The sequence below is a fragment of the Leopardus geoffroyi genome, chromosome A1, assembly GCF_018350155.1.
Source record: "Leopardus geoffroyi isolate Oge1 chromosome A1, O.geoffroyi_Oge1_pat1.0, whole genome shotgun sequence".
Taxonomy (NCBI): Eukaryota; Metazoa; Chordata; class Mammalia; order Carnivora; family Felidae; genus Leopardus; species Leopardus geoffroyi.
The window spans coordinates 143,665,182-143,685,423 of NC_059326.1; the positions used below are offsets into that span (position 1 = coordinate 143,665,182).

The 20,242-nt window shown below is 43.5% G+C and overlaps 1 long non-coding RNA gene across 1 annotated transcript; it reads right to left on the reverse strand.

Moving 5' to 3' along the window:
- Positions 1-9,205: 9,205 nt before the first annotated feature.
- On the reverse strand, positions 9,206-19,558 carry LOC123607462. The gene is made up of 3 exons (XR_006716754.1): positions 19,335-19,558; positions 9,589-9,664; positions 9,206-9,449 (listed from the first exon to the last, which is right to left on the reverse strand). It is a non-coding gene; the product is annotated as an uncharacterized LOC123607462 (long non-coding RNA).
- Positions 19,559-20,242: the final 684 nt, after the last annotated feature.

The window sequence follows — 20,242 nt, forward strand, 5'->3', positions numbered from 1 at the left end:
TAATGCCCGAAGTTCCGAAACCTCCCACAAAAGTCCACCAAAGTCGTAAGTCAAAGCCAAGCGGCAAGGGTCGTTTATTGCAGGTTCGAACCTGGTCCTCTGCGCACTCGTCGCCGGTGACGCAAGAGGCCACGATCAGGGTTGGTACAGCGTTTTTATAGACAGAGACAAATAGCACAGGGGAGGTTTCAAATTATGAGGGGCCTGATTAGTCGATTTTAAAGTAAAGACATTTGTTGTTTTCTGATTGGGCGTCCTTTGTCTGTCCTTTGGCGGGAAGGCTTTGTCCGTTACTTGTGGCGGGAGAGAAAAAGGGGAAGGGGGAAGGGGGAAGGGGAGGAATGTGTTAAGCAAGCAAGATTACAGAAGCGAGAAATGCCGGTTAGTTTATGTACAATCACTCATTCCATTACATATCAGACTACATTTAGGAAGGTTTACAACCCATTCTACTACACAGCGGGTTACATTCAGGAAAGGTCTCACAATGCTCATAGCAAACAGCAAGCAAAACAGACTTCTCAGCAATTGTATTTCTTATCAAAGATCCATAATAAGCAGAAAAGAGAACTTTAAACTAAGTTTAAACCTTAGCTTTAAACTAAGGTAGGGCTGTCATTTGGATTGTTCCTTTCAAGTTTCAGGTTTTCCTCTGATACCCTCTTCCTTCTGCCTGAAGAGCTTCCTTTAGTATTTCTTTGAAGGAAGGCCTGTTGGCAACAAACTTCTTACTTTCCTTCATGACCGAAGACCCCATGGGGCCATGACTAGTTTGAAGGCTCTAGAGGAAAAACGGGAAAAACAATGGCGGGGGGGGGGGGGGCGGTAAATCCTGGAAACCCATGCCCATGCAGGTTTTTTCTTCAGATTTTGATACCCCTTCTCAATCTGCCTGCTTTTCTTTTCAGAGTCCTCAGATAATTGCTTTTTGTATTTTTTCCAGTATTTTAGTTATAACCAGTGCGATAGTTTGCAGGGGCTTAATCCATCTTGGCTCAAGTCTGTTTCCTCTTGTTTCATTGAATTTTATCACCTTTTCTAGCTTCTTAAGATGAAAACTTAGATCATTGATTGGAGAATTTTTTCTAATGAAACAATTTAAAGGTATAAATATCCCTCAAGACACTGCTTTGATTGTATCCCACAAATTTTAATGTGTTTGATCTCTATGATCTTTTAGTTCAAAATATTTTATATTTTTCTTTGTGATTTCTTCCTCGATGAGCTAATTAGAAGTGCATTGTTTAATTTCTGAATATTTAGAGGCTCTTAATTTATCTTTTATGTTAATGATTTCATTAATTCTGATGTGATCGCAGAACATATTAAGTATAATTTCAATGAAATGCATTGAGATTTGTTTTATGGCCCAGTGCAACCATCTATAAGTTGAATATGTGCACTTGAAGATATTATTGTATTTTGTGGTGTGATGTTCTATAAATGTTAGACCGAGTGTGGTTCAGATCTCCTATGTCTCTACCGATTTTGTATTCTATCAATTACTGAAAAAAATGTTGAAATTTTGTAGTTCTTCTTAAGTTTTATTTTATTAGTTTTTGCTTTATGTATTTTTTGAATCTCTGAATTTGGATGTATTCACATGTAGGATTTTATTACTACAAAACATCTCTCTTATCTTTGATGATAATCATTGCCTTGAAATCCATTTCATCTACTATAAATACAGCCATTCAGTTTTCATGATAATCTTTCTAGTGTAGCTTTTCCCATCTTGGCCTTTAACTTCTGAGTTTTTAAAGTGGGTTTTCTTGTACAGAACACTTGTTGGGGTTGTCTAGTTTGGCCATCTCTGCCTTTTATTTCATGTATTTGACAATTTATATTTAATATAATTATTGATATAGTTGGGTTTAAATATAATATTTTACTATTTGTTTTCTATTTGTTCCAATTTATTTCTGTTGCTTCTTCTCCTCTTCTTCTACCCTCTTTTGGATTTATTGAGGATTTTTAATATTCCATTGTATCTTCTCTATTGGCATATTGACCATACCTCTTTTATTGACTTGCTAAAAGTTGTTCTGAAGTTCACACTATCCATGTTTAACTTAGCACAACCCATCTTCAAACAATACACGATTTTGTATATTTCTACTTCTCCCTTCTATCCTCTGTATTATCATTGTCATACATTTTGCCCCTGCAAATGTTACAAAGCCCACAATACACTGTTACCAGTTTTGCTTTACACAATCAAATGTCTTATTAAAGAAGTTTAAAAATGAGAAATAAGTATATTATATTTCTCCCTTTATATTAAATATTTATCTTTTACTTTTAGTTATCTTTTTTGTGCAGACACAGATTTCTTTCCGGTATTATTTCTTTCAGATTGAAAAATACCCTCCTTCATTTCTTTTAGTGTGAGTCTGCTGGCAATGAATGCACCTAGTTTTGGCTTCCCTGAAATAAAACATGTTTTTATTTTTGTCCTTACTTTTGAAGAATATTTTTACTGGATATAGATTCTATATTAATAGCTTTTTTCCCTTTCAGCACTTCACAAATGTTATTTCATTTTCTTTTGTCTTCTGTTACTTCTTTTCAGAAGTCACTAGAATTTTTTTAAATCTTTGTTCCCCTCTATGTAATGTGTTTGTTTTGTTTGGGCTGCCTTTAAGATTTTTGCCTTTGTTACTCATTTGCTGAACTTGGATCTATGGGTATATAGTTTTCATCAAGTTTGAAAAAATTTGGTCATTTCTTCAAATTCCATGAATAGGGTTAGTCTTTACATTCTTTCAAGTTGTCCTTGGTATCTCTAAGTGGCATCTTAAAGTTGTCTTCTTATAGATCTTAAATATTTCTTATTTATTTCTAGGTATTTATATTTTTGTTGTAGTGGCTGTTATAAATGAGGTTTCTTTGTTACTATATGTTCCAAATGGTTGTTGCTTTTATAGAGGAAGACCACTATGCATTATTCTCTATATTAATCTTGTCCCAACCACCTTACTGTATTCCATTATTGCTTCCTGTTCATTTGCCTGTATTTTCCAGGTGCATTTAATATCAGGAAGTGCTACTGTGATTGTATTTCAAGATAATTCCCTTTCTTCATGATATAAGGCATATTTCATCTTCAGTAAGTAGCATTTCCTATAGAGCTTGATGAGCCTGTATTATACAGGCATCTGTTGTACTTGGTTCATTAGCCCTTTGTAGGGTTAATTCTTGGATACTTTTTTTTTTTTTACTGTAACTCCCTTTACTTATGGTTTGGAGAAATTTTGACTAACACCCGCACATGGTACAATTTTGGAAGTTTGATTTCTAGAGGTCTACTTTTTTACCACCCACAACATTGGGCAGATGGTCAGCTTCCTGCCACATCCTTAGACCAGTGGGCTGAGTTTTCTAGTCCTTATTTCATGGAAGGAACAGCCTTCTCTGGCTTTTAGCTTTATTAAAAGAGGTCAGTTTCTGCTTCTAACCACCAGCCAGCCAGAGGCTTAATTCTCTCTTCTTTGTGTCTTAAAACCCAACTTCAATGCCAACACCTATTTCTGGTATCCCTGTAGGCCATTTGCTCTTAGCACCTGCTCAACTTTTTGGGTTTGAGTTTCAACTTCTTTTCTGGGACCTGGGAATTTTCCTTGCTTAGTTTTGAGTTTGGCTATGAAATAATGATGATAATAGTAATGACAACAACAGCAACACATGTGGTTGCTGTTGTTGTCATTATATTTTATAGAGAATTTATATGGGCTTGGAGCATAATGAGAAACTTCCCAAGTCAGTTCAATCTGTGCTGTTGACCAGGATTTCCTGATAATCTCTTAAGTAATCCTGAAATATGTTCTTTACTGCCACAGAGAGGAATTAGTTATCCTCAGAATATCTTGGGCCCTGGAAATAAAAGATACCAATTGTTCGTATTCGCTTGTGCACTCAGCAATTTCCTTCACAACCTCCATTCTACTCTTTTATATACAAACATCTATTGAACATCTATTTTGTGCCAGGAACTACGCTGGCATATAAAACTTAATACAGTGACATCACTTGCTTATAAGACATGACTCTATGGTACAGGGTCAGGGAATACTTTTCATATACTCTAAGTACCAGACAGGCATGCGGGCAGTGCATTTGCAGGGAAATGTTGCTTAAACGTTTTGTGTATGAGTACAAAACAGAGATGACCATGTATCTGTTTTTTATTTTTCTTTTACATCCTGGGAATAATAACAGACAGTGGGAAAGTAGGCAACAGGAGATAGGGAAGAGAGTGGGAGTCACCCTGAGAATCAAGACACTTGGCTACTGATACTTGTCACTAACCAGTCAGAGGCTGTCAACCCCAGCTGCCCTTCAGAAGCCACCCACCTGAGGTCCTGACTCAGCAGATCTGGAGTGGGTCCTAAGTATTTGCATATTTAGAAGTGTATGTAATTTAATATATGATTAAGACTGAACATTAACCTAATGTTACAACCTTGGGTTAGTCATTTTAACCCTTATTTTCTCTGTGCCCTCAACTGGGAAATGAAGCAGGTAATTCCCAGTTAACACATAATAGTTGCCCAAGAAGACTGTTTGTGACCATTGTTGTTTTTGGTGATAATACTATTGTGTAATCCCACTGCTTTTAGCAGCTTAGTTGGTATTTTTCCTGAGAAAAGTGCCAATAACCTCAAATGAAAAGCAGACTACTTTTCCTATCATCCAGTGTTTTAATTTGGCTTCCAAAAATTAAGTAATGGTGCTTGCTGTAACAGCTTTGCCAGTCACAGGACCTGCCTTTACACACAGTATTACAAAGTAACGAGGCTGAGTGTTAGGATTTGTGGAATCTGCCTTCTTGCCTTTCAGTAACACCTCAGGGGTGTGTGGGCAGGCAGGAGAGTGTGAATGGTAATTGTTACTGAACCCAGTTGGAAGACTACAGCAGGTGCCCAGAGGTTAAGGTTCCAAATGTTTCTCATTAATTATCTTCAAAACAACCTCTCATCCTAAAAAAGCCCCAATTAGGGAGCAACACATGGCTTTGAAAGCCATAGTGGTAAATTTCCTGAGGTACTGGTTTTCATTTGGGGAATTAGTGAAGCACAATGGGAAAAACGTGGACTCTGGAGCCAGCCAGGCTGGGTTCAAATTCTACTGCTACCACTTAACGGTTTGATGACACCGGGTGAATTACTCCATTGCTTGTGCCTCAGTGCCCTCATTGGAACTATGGAGATAATGATAATGACTCCTACGTCACAAAGCTGTTACACAAATTAAATCAGTTAACCCATGCATGACATTTAGGACTATGCTTGGAGTATGTAAACATTCAAGAAGTCCTGGCTTTAAATTATTTACTCCGAGACAAAAATTAAATCTATAGGGACAAAGTGCAAAGTGGGGGCACACGTCAGGCTTGTGGGGAAGACATCTGGGGGATGGGTTGGGCTTTTTTTTTTTAAATTTTTTAGTGTGTTATTCATTTTCTGAGAGAGAGAGAGAGAGAGAGAGAGAGCAAGGGAGGGGCAGAGAGAGAGAGGGAGACACAGAATCCGAAACAAGCTCCACGGCCCACAGCCTGATGTGGGGCTCGAACTCACGAACCATGAGATCATGACCTGAGCTGTAGTCAGACATTTAACTGACTGAGCCACCCAGGTGCCCAGGTGGGGGCATGGGTTGGGCTTTATTGAAGTTCTTACATGGCATTTTCTGGTCCTTCTAATGCAAGGCCAGCCTTGCCTGGAGTGCAAGCCCACCTCTGGCTGGCCAGGTTGACAAGGACTGGACTGAGGATCCCACAGACAGTGTATGAGGCCAGACCACGAGACACTGGGTCAGACAGTGAAGAGCTCTTTCCATCTATCAGCCCCAGCACGGTTTCCCCCTCAGCCTCTCCCTCACTCCTTTTAGCTCTTTCCCTTCCTTCTGCCCAAGCCTGGCCTCCACTTCACCTGCCTCATCCCTAGGCTTTTCTCCACCTAGAGATCATCCTCAGGGCTTGCAGCCTCGTGTCAAGTCTGATGAGTTCCTGGCGCCTTGACCCCACCCTCCCCACCTAGAGCAACAAGGTCTTGGGCCCAGCCTCTTCTGCTTCCTAGGATAGTAGGACTTGCGTGGAAGTGAGCCTCCTGTATCCCATGCAGAAAAGAGCCATCCTGGCTAGGGAGGGGCAGCTTGTTTTTGCCATTCCCCTGGCAGACTGTTCTCACACACACATTTTGCTCAGGGCTGTTTTCAGAACACAGACATGCCAAGCTGGCCTCACCTCTTATTAACTGGGACTCAACAGTCGAGTCAGTTTTGGTTTTAATTAAGAGAACACAAGGATTGGGGCAAACTTTGCAGAAGTAAGAAACAGGAGCGAAGGAAAGAGATTAAAGCCATGCCTTGTTCTCATTGGAACATTGGATGTTTTGAGAATACAGAGTTGTTACTGAGTCTTCTTCATTATCTCTAAGGAGGGAGAGAACAAACCCACTCATGGAGGGCAGAATTGACTAATGTGTATCCTTTAATGAATTCTTCTTAGCAACTGGTTTTCAGGGCACTGAGAAGCCCTGTGAGTGTCGAGGGCGTGTTTCATTTCAACGAACTGGGTGGACCTTGGGAAATGCAAACTTCTCTACGCTCACATATCCTTCCTTCAGTGTGCGCGTTTCCACACGCAGAGCTGTGTGTACCGGAATGCTGGAGAAATCTGTAGGTGATGAGAAGCCAGTAGGGTTACTTGATTAATTCCCCAGGATTGCCATGGTAAAATGCCACTAACTGGGGGGCTTAGAACAACAGAAATTTATTACCTCTGAGGTTAGAAAACCTCAGAAGTCAGAAGGGCAACACTTCCTCTGAAAGCATCAGGGAAGGATGTGGCCCAGGTCTCTCTCCGAACTTCTGGTGTTTGCTGGCTTGTGGCAGTGTGACTGTAGTCTACATGTGGTTTGCTCCCTGTGTGTGTATGTGTTTACATCCAGATTTCTCCTTGTTACAAGAATACCAGTCTTGGAGGCCTACCCTATTCCACTGTGACTTCATCTTAACTAAGTACGTCTGCAGCAACCCTATTTCAAATGAAGTCACATTCTGGAGTACCAGAGGTTAGGATTTCAGCGTATGCATTTGTGAGGGGGGGGGGGCACAATTCAGTGTGCACCAGCCACAGCTATGTGCTACAAATTTGAATCCTCAAAACTGTGGGACTCTGCTTTGCATAGCCTATCCCACAGCTCAACACTTCCCTGCTCCTTGACCACACGTTTGCTTGAATGACTCTGGTAATAGCTCTGCGTGTGCTGGAAATGAGGCCAGAAATGTGGGCTGGGCTGAGTGTTCAGAGTCTTAGGGACCGGGTTAGAGCCCGGTACTTTATCCTAAGGGCAATGGGGGCCATTAAACATTTGTCAACAGAGGGATGGTCAACCTCTACAAAGACTCTTTCAACTATAGTGTTGGGAGGAGGAGTGGAGATAGAAGAAGGCTGTCTCAGTTTTCCAGGCAAGAGACAGAACTGGCTTGAGCCCCACTAGTGGGAGTGGAGTGGCAGGAAGATGGCTTAGAGAGAGGACTGCTGTGATTTCTTTATCAGTGTCTAGAGAAGAGGAACTCAAAGTGTCTATTGTAGTATGGGCACTGCTATTTGGGCTTCTGGAGATGGACACTCTAATTTTGGAACAGATTCTCTTGTTTTCGAGGAAATCACCAGGATGAAATCGTTATTCACACCAAAGTAAAGCAGGTTGTTCTTAGAACAAGTGATACAGACATCATACATCTGAGTGTGACCACTGCAGAGTGAGATGCAAAGTGGTAAGAAATTAGAGAAAAAATTTCCTGAAGTAAGGATTTAGACTAAATTATTTGTAACCCCCATGTATTGGTTTCCTGTCTGCTGCCACTACAAACTTAATGGCTTAAAATAACACAAATTTATTATCTTACAGTATCCTATCCCTGGGTCAGGATCTGACATGGTTCTCCCGGGGAGACAATGGAGGAGTTAGCAGTGCTGTGTTTCTTTCTGGAGGCTGTGAGACTCTTTGCTCTATTTCTTTCTTTCTTTTTTTAATGTTTATTTATTTATTTATTTATTTATTTATTTATTTATTTATTTTTTTGAGAGAGAAAGAGAGCTTGAGTGGGGGAGGGGCAGAGAGAGAGGGAGACACAGAATCAGAAGCAGGCTCCAGGCTCTGAGCTGTCAGCACAGAGCCTGCTGCGGGGCTCGAACTCACAAACCACGAGATCATGACCTGAGCCAAAGTCAGACGCTTGACCCACTGAGCCACCCAGGCTCCCCTCTTTGTTCTACTTCTAAGGCATCTACATTCCTTGGCACATGGCCCCTTCCTCCATCTTCAAAGCCAGTACTGTGGATAATCCAGGGGAATCTCTCTACTCAAGGTCAGCCAATTAGCAAGCTTAATTCCATCTGAAACCTGAATTCCCCTTTGCCATGTAACCTAATGCATTCACAGGTTCTGGTATTGGGATGTGCATGTCGTGGGCGTGGGGGTGCATTATTCTGCCTACCACACCCCCTATGGTGAGTAAATTAGTATAATGCAGGCAGTGCAAGGCTGAGTAGTGCACTTGTCTTATCTGAGCTCTGGAGAACTTCTCAGGGGCTTTCTCTTGAAGGAAATGGAGATTCCCAGGGCCAGGTAGGCTGAGGCAGCATGAGCAGACCTGAGTCTGGGAGTAGGGGGCAACACTCCCTGTTCTCTGCGGAGAGGGGTTGGGGAGGGCGATCCACTCTGCATTGGCATGATATCTTGTAAATAATCTTATTGAGATACAGGAGACTGATAGGAGGTAGACATGGCCTTAAGGTTGGGGGTCCAGGGCCTGTGACTCCAAGGAACACAACAATCCCCTTCTGTTATTCCCCAGACATTCAGGACATATTGTCACCTGTCCTAGACTGGGGAGTTAATGATGGGTGGGGGGTGGGGGAGGTGCCATGTTGCCACTTGAAGCGAGTTCCTTTAGTAAAACAGCACATCCTGGCTAGCCGAGTTAGGGGAGGCAGCGTGAGATGAACTGGGGGCCCCAGACCGCAGCACTGGAGCCTCAAGTGGTAGATAAAGTGACACACACTCACCCTCACAGCATCTTCAGGGATTCCCAGAAATGGAAGAGGGAGACCCTTGGGGGTGGAGGGAGGTGACAGGGGTGAGGGGTGGCGCGGGGGTGCAAAGTAGCTGTTCTGCTAACCCCAGACAGATGCGGGTTTGACCGTGAAAAAGTTGAGACTTTATTTTAGGCTCCTGAAGCAGACATCTGGGTTTCAGGAATTAGACATGGAAGGACTGTGGGAGATGATGGAGGAGAAGGTGTCTGGCTGACGCTCACATGTTTGCTTGTGGAGCAGGGTGGATTCTCGGTCCCTGGAAGATGCATTTTGAGGAGGCCTGAGGCAGCAAGGATGCAGCCATTTGCCTTGTGTGCCTGGAACTGGGGCAGCTCCTACAGGCCTAAGTTTAGAGTTGAAGCTTCCCGTGGTAGCAGCACAAAATGAGGGGCATGACTATTGATGCTAAACAGGTGAGGGCAGGGAGCACCCTAAAAGCCTCTAGGTCTTTGGGAGGTGGGCCCCCCCTCCTCTCCCAGTACCTATTGCAAAGGTCAGCTACAGGTGTAGGGCGGTTTCCTTTTCTGGTTCCATCTTCCAAAGAGAGGAGTAGTTTCCCTGTAAGATGTCAGGAAAGACGACTTTTTAATGAGAGACCTTGGTGCTTGGGGTCTTCTCACCCTCCCTCCTCACCACCTTGGCCTTCTCCTCCCACTTGCTGTCTTTTCCCTTATTTAGAAGAAAGGTTTGGTTAAGACCATTTGCTTCATAAGATATTTTCTGTTTAGTCTTTTTTTTTTTTTTGATTAAAAAAAGAAAAAATTGTCAAAGTCTTAGCCTCAGACACCTAGTCCACAATTGTCCGTAGGGTTACATGTTCCTATATCTGACTTTGTCCAAAATGCATCCCCTGGAAGAGACCCAACTGATCTTCTGGTTGCAATGGAAGAGAGAACAGTAGTAGTCCAATGACAAGCATCTTTTCACTGCTACCAACTCCCCCTGGTTCTGGAAGCAGCAAGAACTTAAACCAGATACTTGTTGTAGGTTCCAAAGGCATTTTGTCTTAGCCATGCCCTTGTCCTTCAGACTTGTCTAGTTGTGCCTTTGCCTCTTACTCTTTGATTCAGTTATGTTCTGTGAGGGATCCAAAGAAACGAATCTATTGCCAGTCTATGCTTAAGCAACTGATGAGAGACAAGGGCTATCTTCAGGAGGCAGGCAGTTATGCTAGGAGGTTACACTATGAGGCAGTTTGTGAGTAGGTCACAACCATAGTAAGACTGATGGGAAATTCTGTCAGGGTTCAGAGCAGGTAGAAGGAACTACTGAGGCATTGGTAAATTGGGAACAGAAGACTTTTTGAAATTATCCCTTGAAGGATTGTCTCTGCAGAGAGAAAGGAATAGGGGCATGGAGTAGGGAGAGAGCATAAGGGATATGGTATATGTGTGCATGTTTGCACGTACAGGCACATAATTGTTATACGTGTCAACGGTGTAAAATTCGAAAGGATAAAAATGTATACAAAGTCTCCCTGTCTCCTAGTCCCTTAGTCACCCAGTTCTCCTCCCTAGAGACAGAGTTGATATTTAGAAACATTTAATAAATACAGAGAATCCCCCCAACACACACACACACACACACACGCACACACACACACGTACACCCACGGCCGGATGGCCAAACCATCTTCTAGGAATGGAAGTCTTAAACATGCATGTTGACTTTTTTTTCTCTGTAGTGTTAGATGGCCATTCTTGACAACCACCAAACCCTGACAAAGAATACTTCACACACTGTTTTGAGGGCCATGCTTCTGGAACAAGACGCTGAAAACTAGAAAGACCAAGTGTAATTACATAATGTTAGCCACCCCTAACCCCACCCAGGAATCCCAGGAGGACTTGGCTCCCCCAGGGCATAGGCTGTGGAGTTGGGCCAAGGTACCTAGATGACATGGACTAGCGGCCCTAGCTGACACATGGGCTGCACCTAAGGGAGAAAGATTTGGTCCCATTTGGAGACCAGGGAAGAGGCAGGGCTACCCCCCTCTTTGCAAGTGAGTGTGCAAAGGAGGTGCACAGGGGACCCACAGAAGCACCCCTCAGGGAGGGCGCTGCCAGGGCTCCAACACTGGGGAGGAAAACAGAACCTGCAGCCCTGCTGCGGCTCTTTCCAGATGGGTTTCCCGACCAGAGGAAGACTCCCACATTGAAAGGTTATGTGGGAAGGATTCTGGTTTTTCTTCTCCTGCTGTGAAATCAATTAAAAACAGGACGGATATAAAATGGTTTTATAACCTCCTCCCCCTCCTGGCTTCCTTCCCTCTTGGGGATGGGCCAGCCCCAACTGGAGAGAGACGAGAGTCTCATGGTCTGAAAATTCTGTGGCAGTTTAAATAACGGTGACCTATTGCTCCCGCTCTCCTCAGGGGACCTGAGGCAGGAGGAGCAAACGTCTCCTGGAAAATGGACAGATGAAGGAGGCCCCCATAGGTTGGCAGAGAGGGGCCGACCCTTCCGGGCGCTGTGCCAGTCCCTAGCCTCTGCTCCCCGCAGGTCCGGAACTGGTCTAACCTGGGGAAGTAAGGCTACCTGTTTTAGAAGACAATGTATTTCTCACAGAATAATTCAAATTGGCTTGTTCTGCTTACACATACTTGCTCTGTACAAACCAACATCAAGAACTTTCATTCTGTTTATCTACAAATGATTGTAACAGATAACTTTTATTGCATACGACTGTGTGCCAGGAACCTGATTAGGTGCCTTTGCTAAATTAATTCTTCCAATTCTGCCACCACCGAAGGTTAAGTAGTGTTTTGCCCAATGTACAAAGAAGGAAAATGAGCCTCCAAAAGCTACCAAGTGGCAAAACTAGGGTCCTAGTCCGGGTCTGCTTTCCACAGCCCACTAAGGTAAGTAATAATGATTCTCATTTGTTGAGCCTTTGCTATGTGCCAGAGACATGACGCACGTTATCTGGAATCCTCACGGCGAACCTGTGAGGAGGCAGCAGCTCCGCCCCACTTGTAGACAAAAAAGCGGCCCTTAAGGAAGTAGCCTGAGGTCACAGAATTGACTTGGTGAAGTCAAGGCTTGAAGTCAGCTCTCCCTGCGTTCAGCAATTCATTCCCGGCATGAGGAAGGTGCTTGCGTCCTGAGGTGCTCCCGGTGGGTGCTCTGCGAACAGAGAAGGGCCCCTGAAGGTCATCCCTGGTGGGCTGAGGTTGAACTGGTCTGTGGACAGAGCATGAGTGCAGCTGTCGCCAACACACATGGTTCTCAGCAGCGTGTAATGTTTCCTGGGACTGTGGCCAACTTGGCTGAGGCTTTTTAGACATCTTGAGGGACACAGTTCTGAGCATCTTAAATGAATAGACAGACTTCTGTCAGGAAGTGCCACTTCATACCACAGAACTGCCCCCATTTTTCCCAATGAAGAGTCTTAGTTGAAAATACGTGATCATTTTAGGGTCCTGTGTTTTTCTTAAAATGTTTTAACACTTATTTATTATTTTTGAGAGACAAAGAGACACGGAGCATGAGTGGGGGAGGGGCAGAGAGAGGGAGACACAGAATCTGAAGCAGGCTCCAGGCTCTGAGCTGTCAGCACAGAGCCTGATGCGGGGCTTGAACCCACAAACCGTGAGATCATGACCTGAGCCGAAGATGGAAGCCTAACTGACTGAGCCACCCAGGCTCACCTTAGGGTCCTATTTTTGTACCTGATGCAAAATCTTGTGAATGGACCCATATGGCTTATACATCCCTCCTTACACATTGGGCAGTTTTTAATCTCTCTTTAGGCACCTCCATCCTCCCTGAACCCCTGTGCTATTTTCCAAGGTACAACCTCCCCTCAAAACATCTTGCAGTGTCTTAACATCCTAATCAGCATCTTCCCTTCACTCACTTTTCCCCATATGATCCTCATCCTGAAACGTGTAGTCTGTAAACAATAGCAACATAATACAATCCAGGTTTGGGTTGGCATCAGAACTTGCTGACACATTCTCATGTCTATTATGTATTTTAGGCTCTTTTTAACCCAAGGAGGAAAAGCCGTACAAACACAGGTTTCAGAAAGGAAATGCAAGACAGTTAGTGATCAAAGCAGGACTGGGGCCTACGTTTCCACTTTCTCCCTTTTTCTCTACCTCTCTTGGTCCAGACTGGATTCTCAGGTGCAGTCAGGCAACTGCACCCTTGTGACTCAGGAACATTGCTCTGACTCAGACTGTTTCCTTCAAGGGGTTTCTTCAACTGCTCTGAAAACTCAGCCTGGAAATGGAAAATGCCCCATACAGGCGAAGCTTAGATCTAGAACAGTGCCTTTCAGAAGAAGCGTATTTTCTGAAACCAAGATTGTTGTACAATTTGAGCTATCTCATCTGCACCAGTGGCCGGTCAGTCATTCACTCAGCAAACACTTAGAGTATCTTCCAGGCACCAGTACTGCCAAGTACTGCGATGTGGTTGGTAACGATATAGGCACAGTCCTTGTCCTCCTGGAGTTCAGAGTGCATTCAGGGAGTTGGATAATAAACTGGAACTCACAGTGAAGTTATATGTTATAACAACAGGGAAGCCAGGTCAGTCCCAAGGTTTGGGACAATTTCTCTGAGGATATGACCTTCAAACTTGAAGAAGAAGTTTCACAAGCTGGCCAGGTGGGGATGAGTTGACAAGGACTTCAGGTATGACAGCCAAAAGCATGGTCCTCACAGATCTCTAAGTTGAGGGAATTTAATTGCCCAAGGCCCAGATGCTGCTCTCTGAAATCCATCCCCATGTGTTGAGGCTGTGCCTCCCATAGGCACTCCCAGCCAGTGACTGATCATGGCAGCCTGTTCCTTGGAAGCCAGGACTCCTCTGATGCCACCTTGGCTTGAGGATACCCCCACAGCCCTTACATGGCTGGCTGGTCTAAGCTGTGTCCACCCACCTTCCTTCCCTCCCTCCCTCCCTCCTTCTCTTGGGATCAGACTTGCCCCTGTGCTCTTTGTTCAGCCTCCCCATTCTGCTGCCTGGGGAGTGGATGGCATTGCCCAGGGGAAGTGAGCCAAGAAGAAAGGAAAAACCAAGAGGAAAGGGCCCAGAGCAGATCCAGGCAAGTTCTGTTCTCTCAGCAGGAGGAGGAAAGTCAAACATGAGGTGCTGACAATTTATTCCAGGCATTGTTTAAGACTAGATTTCTCTGTCCCTTCCTTTGAAAATTTCAGAATGACTCTGGCTAAAAGCACCCTGTTTCAGGACAGGGTCCCAGAGGATTCTGGGGCAGGATGGAAATTGTTACGAAACCATCTTTTATTCTACCTATAAGAACTTTTCCCTTCCTGTAACATCTGTATCTTTATGGGAGCAGAAGCAGGTGACCCTCCAGGAATTTACCTTGGCAAGGCCCTTCCCAGACCTCACGGGGGGCAAGCGCAGGCAGGCCTCAGACAGGGCCAGTCTAGTCTAGGTGCCAGGTGTGTCCTTATTGTGGAGATGGACACTACAGCCTGTCAGCACCTGGCACCATTCAGTATCCAGATCCTTACTAGCCATCAGCCCAGGCTCAGATGCTTCCTGGCTACATGGGGAGAATGTCCTTTTCCAGCTACCGTGAGTCACGTAGCAGATCTAGTTCTTCTTGCCTATTAATAAATTGATTTTCTGGTTTTATTTTTAAAACAAAAGAACAACAGTAACATCAAGGGAGGTCATCAGAGAGGGAAAGAGTTACAAAAAAGCAACATGCAGCCTGTGGGTGTCAGGTGGAAGTAAGCGGAGTAGATTTGGGCTTTTAGGTGGGCATAGTTACCCCAGCCAGGATTTCAATGGTGCCTTTCAAATTCATTCTTTATCTATGTGATGCCTAGGGATTAGGTGGGAGTACCAAAATGCTATAATTATCAAGAGGAAAAAAATGACCCTGCTGGTGATCATTTAAGGAAGTATTTAAGAACAAATAAAAGGAAGTACATCTTTACACAGCCTGTAGCGTGTAAGTGGAACTCATTGCCCCCTAAGGTGTTACAGATGAAAATAATGAAAAATGGGTCCAAGAAAAGGCTAAGTAAATTCACGGATATTGGATGTAATGTTTATTAAGGTCAGCCTATGAAAACCCCATGTTCCCTCAGAAATGTTTCTGGTGCCCCTCTAGAGACACCTGGGTTCGAGGCACATCAAGCTCCTACATGTTTCTGGAATGCAGAGTGCTCTTTCTCAATGCTATGCCTTTGCCACACTGTTGCAAAGTGTGTTGCACTTGAGAGTCCCTTGCCACTTTCTTCTAAGTCTGATAAACTACCGTGAATTCTTCAAGACCCAATTTAAATGGAGCCTCTTCTGGGTAGCACCCCCTCCCTGATTCCTCCAGGTCAATGCTGATCACTCCTTTCACCAGTGGAACCCTCTCCCAACACACTATCATGGTTTGCCCAACTGGACAGATATTGTGTCTAATTCTTGTGGGCTTAATTCAGAGCCTAGTTGATAGCCCCTAGGTATGAAATGTGTTGAATGAATGAATGAGTGTTGAACTATATCAACCAATGGTTTGAACACATACAATGTTTATGATACTCTTAATGACCCTCTTAGAAGCTTCTAATATCGGATAGATGATACTTTTCTTCCAGGACATATGCTTGTTTATGTCAGCTAATACATACGCTAGTCTCCAAAGAAGCATCTATGTAGTTGAAGTGGAGTAGCCAAGAGTCTTATTGAGATTTTAGTGTCTTTAACTTAACTGTGTCTCTTAGGCAAGTGAGCCAGTTCCCCAGAAATCTGGTCTAGAAATATTGCCAATGCTCATTCCAGTGACTTTGAGATGTTAGAAAAACAGACATATCACCTTTCAGGCTGAAATCACTGGGAACTGCATTTTAAAGTTGGGTTTCCTTCCAGATCCTTAGGTTATGAATGACACACAGTCTGTGGAAACTTTATGAGATCACCAAGAAGCTGAGGTCTTTAACTCTCAAGAATTGTTTAATCACAGGTCAACCAAATACAATATTTGCAAGTTTTAAAAAAACAAAACAGCAAGTAAAGGTCTGTTGATCAAAATGCTGACCCAGTCCAACTAACACGAGAGGCCTGCCCAAGCTCAAACATGGAGATTCAGAAGATGATGAGTTTTAGGCAGAGGGAAGAGAGCAGCAACCCTGGACAATAAAAGAAAATCTGAGAATAATGAGAAGTCCTTCTCTGTCAATTAAACAATCAGGCCTAGAGAAAGGCTCTTGGCAAGACTCCTAGCAAGAACCTGGAGGTCCAATCCCGATTTTAATCCCCTCAAAAAACTATTTGAGTTTAACTTTTCTAAAGTTTTAGTAGTCAATTTAAAAATAAGTATCTACAGAGGCGCTTGAGTGGCTTAGTTGGTTGAGTGTCTGACTCTTGATTTTGGCTCAGGTCATGATCCCAGAGTCATGGGATCAAGCCCTGAGTCGGGCTCTGTGCTGAGCATAGAGCCTACTTAAGATTCTCTCTCTCTCTCTCTCTCTCTCTCTCTCTCTCTCTCTCTCTCTCTTCCTCCCTCTCTCCCTCCCTCCCTCCCTCCGCCCCTCTCCATTGCTTACGTGCTCTCTCAAAATAAAATAAAAATTTAAGAATCTACATACTCTACTAACTTGAAGGTAAATATAGGGACCACATACAGATGTCCATTCAACAGACAGCTGTGGGAGCAACTCTTTCATTTAGGGGCATCTGCTTGGACCCTGAAGATGCAGCAGGAAGCAGGGCTAAGGTCATCCTGCCCTCTTTGGGCTTATAGCCTCACAAGAAGGACAGGCCAGGATAAGTGACAATGATAATGACTGGTGAGGTTTCCTGGGCAAAGTTCAGGGAGTTCTGCTATTGTGTAACTAATTAGAGGGCTTTATCTATCCCAGAGGTCTGGGAAGATCTCCCTAAGGAAGTGATTCTTAAGCTGTTGCTCAGAATTGAGGTTGTAGGGAGAAGAATGTTTCAAGAAGAAAGGAGAATCCTGAGGAACTGAAGCTTTCAGCATTGCTGGAGGTCTGAGAGACGGTGGGGCAGGGCTGTGTAGGCCTTGTGCAGGAGTGAGGTGCACGTATTTAACCACCGAGCATGAATACAGCTCAGTCATCACATTCACCCAAGGTGCATTCCATTTTATTCTCTCACTAAGCTAAATTGTAGATATTATTCAACCTCTTCCTTGCTAAGAGGTTTAAATAATAGTACGAATTGTTCGTAAATGTGCGGTTTTTTTTGCTTGCTGTACCTACCAGTGCATAAATGATGTGCCACAGTCATGATAAAACTTTTCCAAAGATGTTTCCCATTACGTTGCTGGACATTAAGTAACAGGGAGAGCTCGGTGTAAGAGGATAGGTAATTCACTTAACTTAAATGATATTTTTTAGGATGCAGAATTTTTCTCAGCATTTGCTGAACTGGCAGCAATCAACAAAATTTCTTAGCCTATATAATACTGTGTTAGAATTTTCGTATTGACTCTGTATTGACTAACTCATGAAAATTGTATACTGGAATAACATACTTCAGTCTAACCTAATCCTCCAGTCTAGATGAGAGGCTCAAGTTGGCAGTTACATACTGAGCTGTGAATTCAGAATCCTGGCTCAGCCACTTGGGTGTTAGATAGCCTCTCCGTTCTTCAGTTTTCTCACCCATAAAATGGAGATTATGAGATCTATAGTCCTCAACTGAATTAATATACCAGTAGCATTAGTACTCATTTTTAGTAATAAAATTAATATTGTAAATTCTCAAGACAGGTGGGCATCAGGTGGGTTTTAACCAAGGCCTTAAATAAATGTACGAGGACTTCAACAGGGATGAATTTCACACTGGTCTCCAAACAATTCCTAAGGGAGTCCATATATCTCAAGAGTGACAAGCATTCCTGAGGAAACCCTGCCTGGAACCTGACCACAACCTGCGGGGACCTTTTACCATCCACCCATTTGTTCTCCCACTTTTCACCCCCATAATCTGGGAACCCAATTCCAGTGGAGGCTGGAGTTCCCACGTGTGGCCAGGTGGGGGTTACTGTGAGGGAACACTGCCCTGTGGTAGTTAGCCACAGCCTCAGAGGACCCTGGGGTGCCAGCATGTCTTCCAGGACCAATGTTATCCCCTGCCACAGAACTTGGGAACACCCTGGTTAGAGGACTTGGTCAGCATAAGGACTAGCACTTGGGAAGCATATTGGGCTGGTGTGCTGAAGAAACCAGAATGATCTCCAAGCAACACCCACCTGGGCTTGAGGGGAAAGGGAGCACCAAGATACAGGCATTGAGCCAACTATGGTGGAAGCCAATGACAGTGTCCAGTAGTCTGTACTTTTGAGAAGACTGGCATAAGAACCAACTGGTCAGACCAGATTCAGCATTAACTCTTTAGTTGATAGCTAGTGAAGACGTAGGGAAGGTATTTCCAAACTATGGGAGAATTTCAGTATTTAAACAGCCAATGTAACTAGCTATATACATAAACACAAGTTGAATATTAATTTGGGGACCTTGGAAACCATATTAATGGCTCTGGACTCCATCATAAGGATATGGAGAACTATAAGGGTCTTAAGAGATTTTATGTATTTTTTGGACCAAGGCTTGCTGAATACAGTAGGGAGGACGGATTGAAGGAAAAGAATATAGGAAACAAGAAAACAGTTAAGGTGCCCTTGCAGGAGTTCAAGTTGGAGATAATAGTAGGAATGGGTGGATATGAGAGATATTTAATGAGTACAATTTTCACCACTTGGTGATTGACTAGACATGGGAAGTAGGAAGAAGGAGGAGTCCACAATGACTTCTAGGTTCCTTGCTCAGGAAATAAGACAGATTATGTCACCATTTAATAAGGGAAATCAGGAGACAGAGCAGCTTTGAGGATATGATATGACCAGTTTGGTTTCAAATGTGTTGAGCTTGAGGTGCCTATTACATATTTACACAGAGATTCAGTAGGCAATTGGATATATGGGTACTGTGTGTGAAATAAGCCTGGCTGGAAATTATGGTTTTGGAATTTTTATATATTGATGCATGAAGTTGTCCTGAAAGAGAATATAGAGTGAGAAGAAGTAGGTGTGAGTCTTGAGTAACAAAAACATGTCAGGAACAGGTAGTAGATGAGGTACCACAAAGTTAGAGATTGTGAAGTTGGTGAGCTGTGGACAGAGGGAAGAGAGCAGAAACCCTGGATAATAAAGGAAAATCTAAGAAGAACAGAAGGCAAGAGAAAGGTGTGTTGAGTATGGTAGATGAGCAATTAGCATCCATTCCTACCTTCTGTTTTATTTGTCTTCCTGGACAGCCAAAGACTGCTTCCCAAGATTCCCTTGCCTCCAGAGGTCTGGATGCAAATTAAGTTCCACCAATTACGTATACCACTCAAGATTTAGGACATGAAACTGAGGCAGAGGCTGATGCTTTTGGCTATTTTCCATCAAAGTTGTGGAGCTTTTCTGCAACAGCATTCCAGGATTTAGTTGCTAGCTTCGTGGTTCTTCAGTTGTCATGGTAGTAGCAGCAGCTTCCTAACACCAAGATTGTAGTCATAATAGTGTGTTCTAATTCCCTACCTTCCTAATTTTGGCAAAGGTATCATCTTCCCTGGCAGGCCAGTTTGTGATGTCATTCTTGGAGATTCACCTATATCTCAAGCCCTTCCAACTTTAATAAACTCCTAATTTCTTTATCTTTATTTTTAGAGAGAGAGTACATGAGCAGGGGAGAAAAGCACAAAGAGAGAATCTTTTAAATTTTTTTAATGTTTATTTTTGAGAGAGAGAGAGACAGAGAGATACAAAGTGGGAGTGGGGGAGGGGCAGAGAGAGAGGGAGACACAGAATCCCAAGCAGGCTCCAGGCTCTGAGCTGTCAGCACAGAGTCTGATGCGGAGTTCACACTCATGAACTATGAGATCATGACCTGAGCAAAAGTCAGACTCAACCAACTGAACCACTAAGGCACCCTGAGAGAGAATCTTAAGCACGCTCCAGGCTCAGTGCAAAGCCCAATGTGGGGCTCAATTCCGTGACCCTGGGATCCTGACCTGAGCCAAAATCAAGAGTTGGACACATAACCAGTTGAGCCACCCAGGCACCCCAATAAACACCTAGTTATATATTAAATCCTTTTCTGCTTAAAATATCTACAGTGGTTTGTTTTTCTTTTTGAATTCTGAATGATAT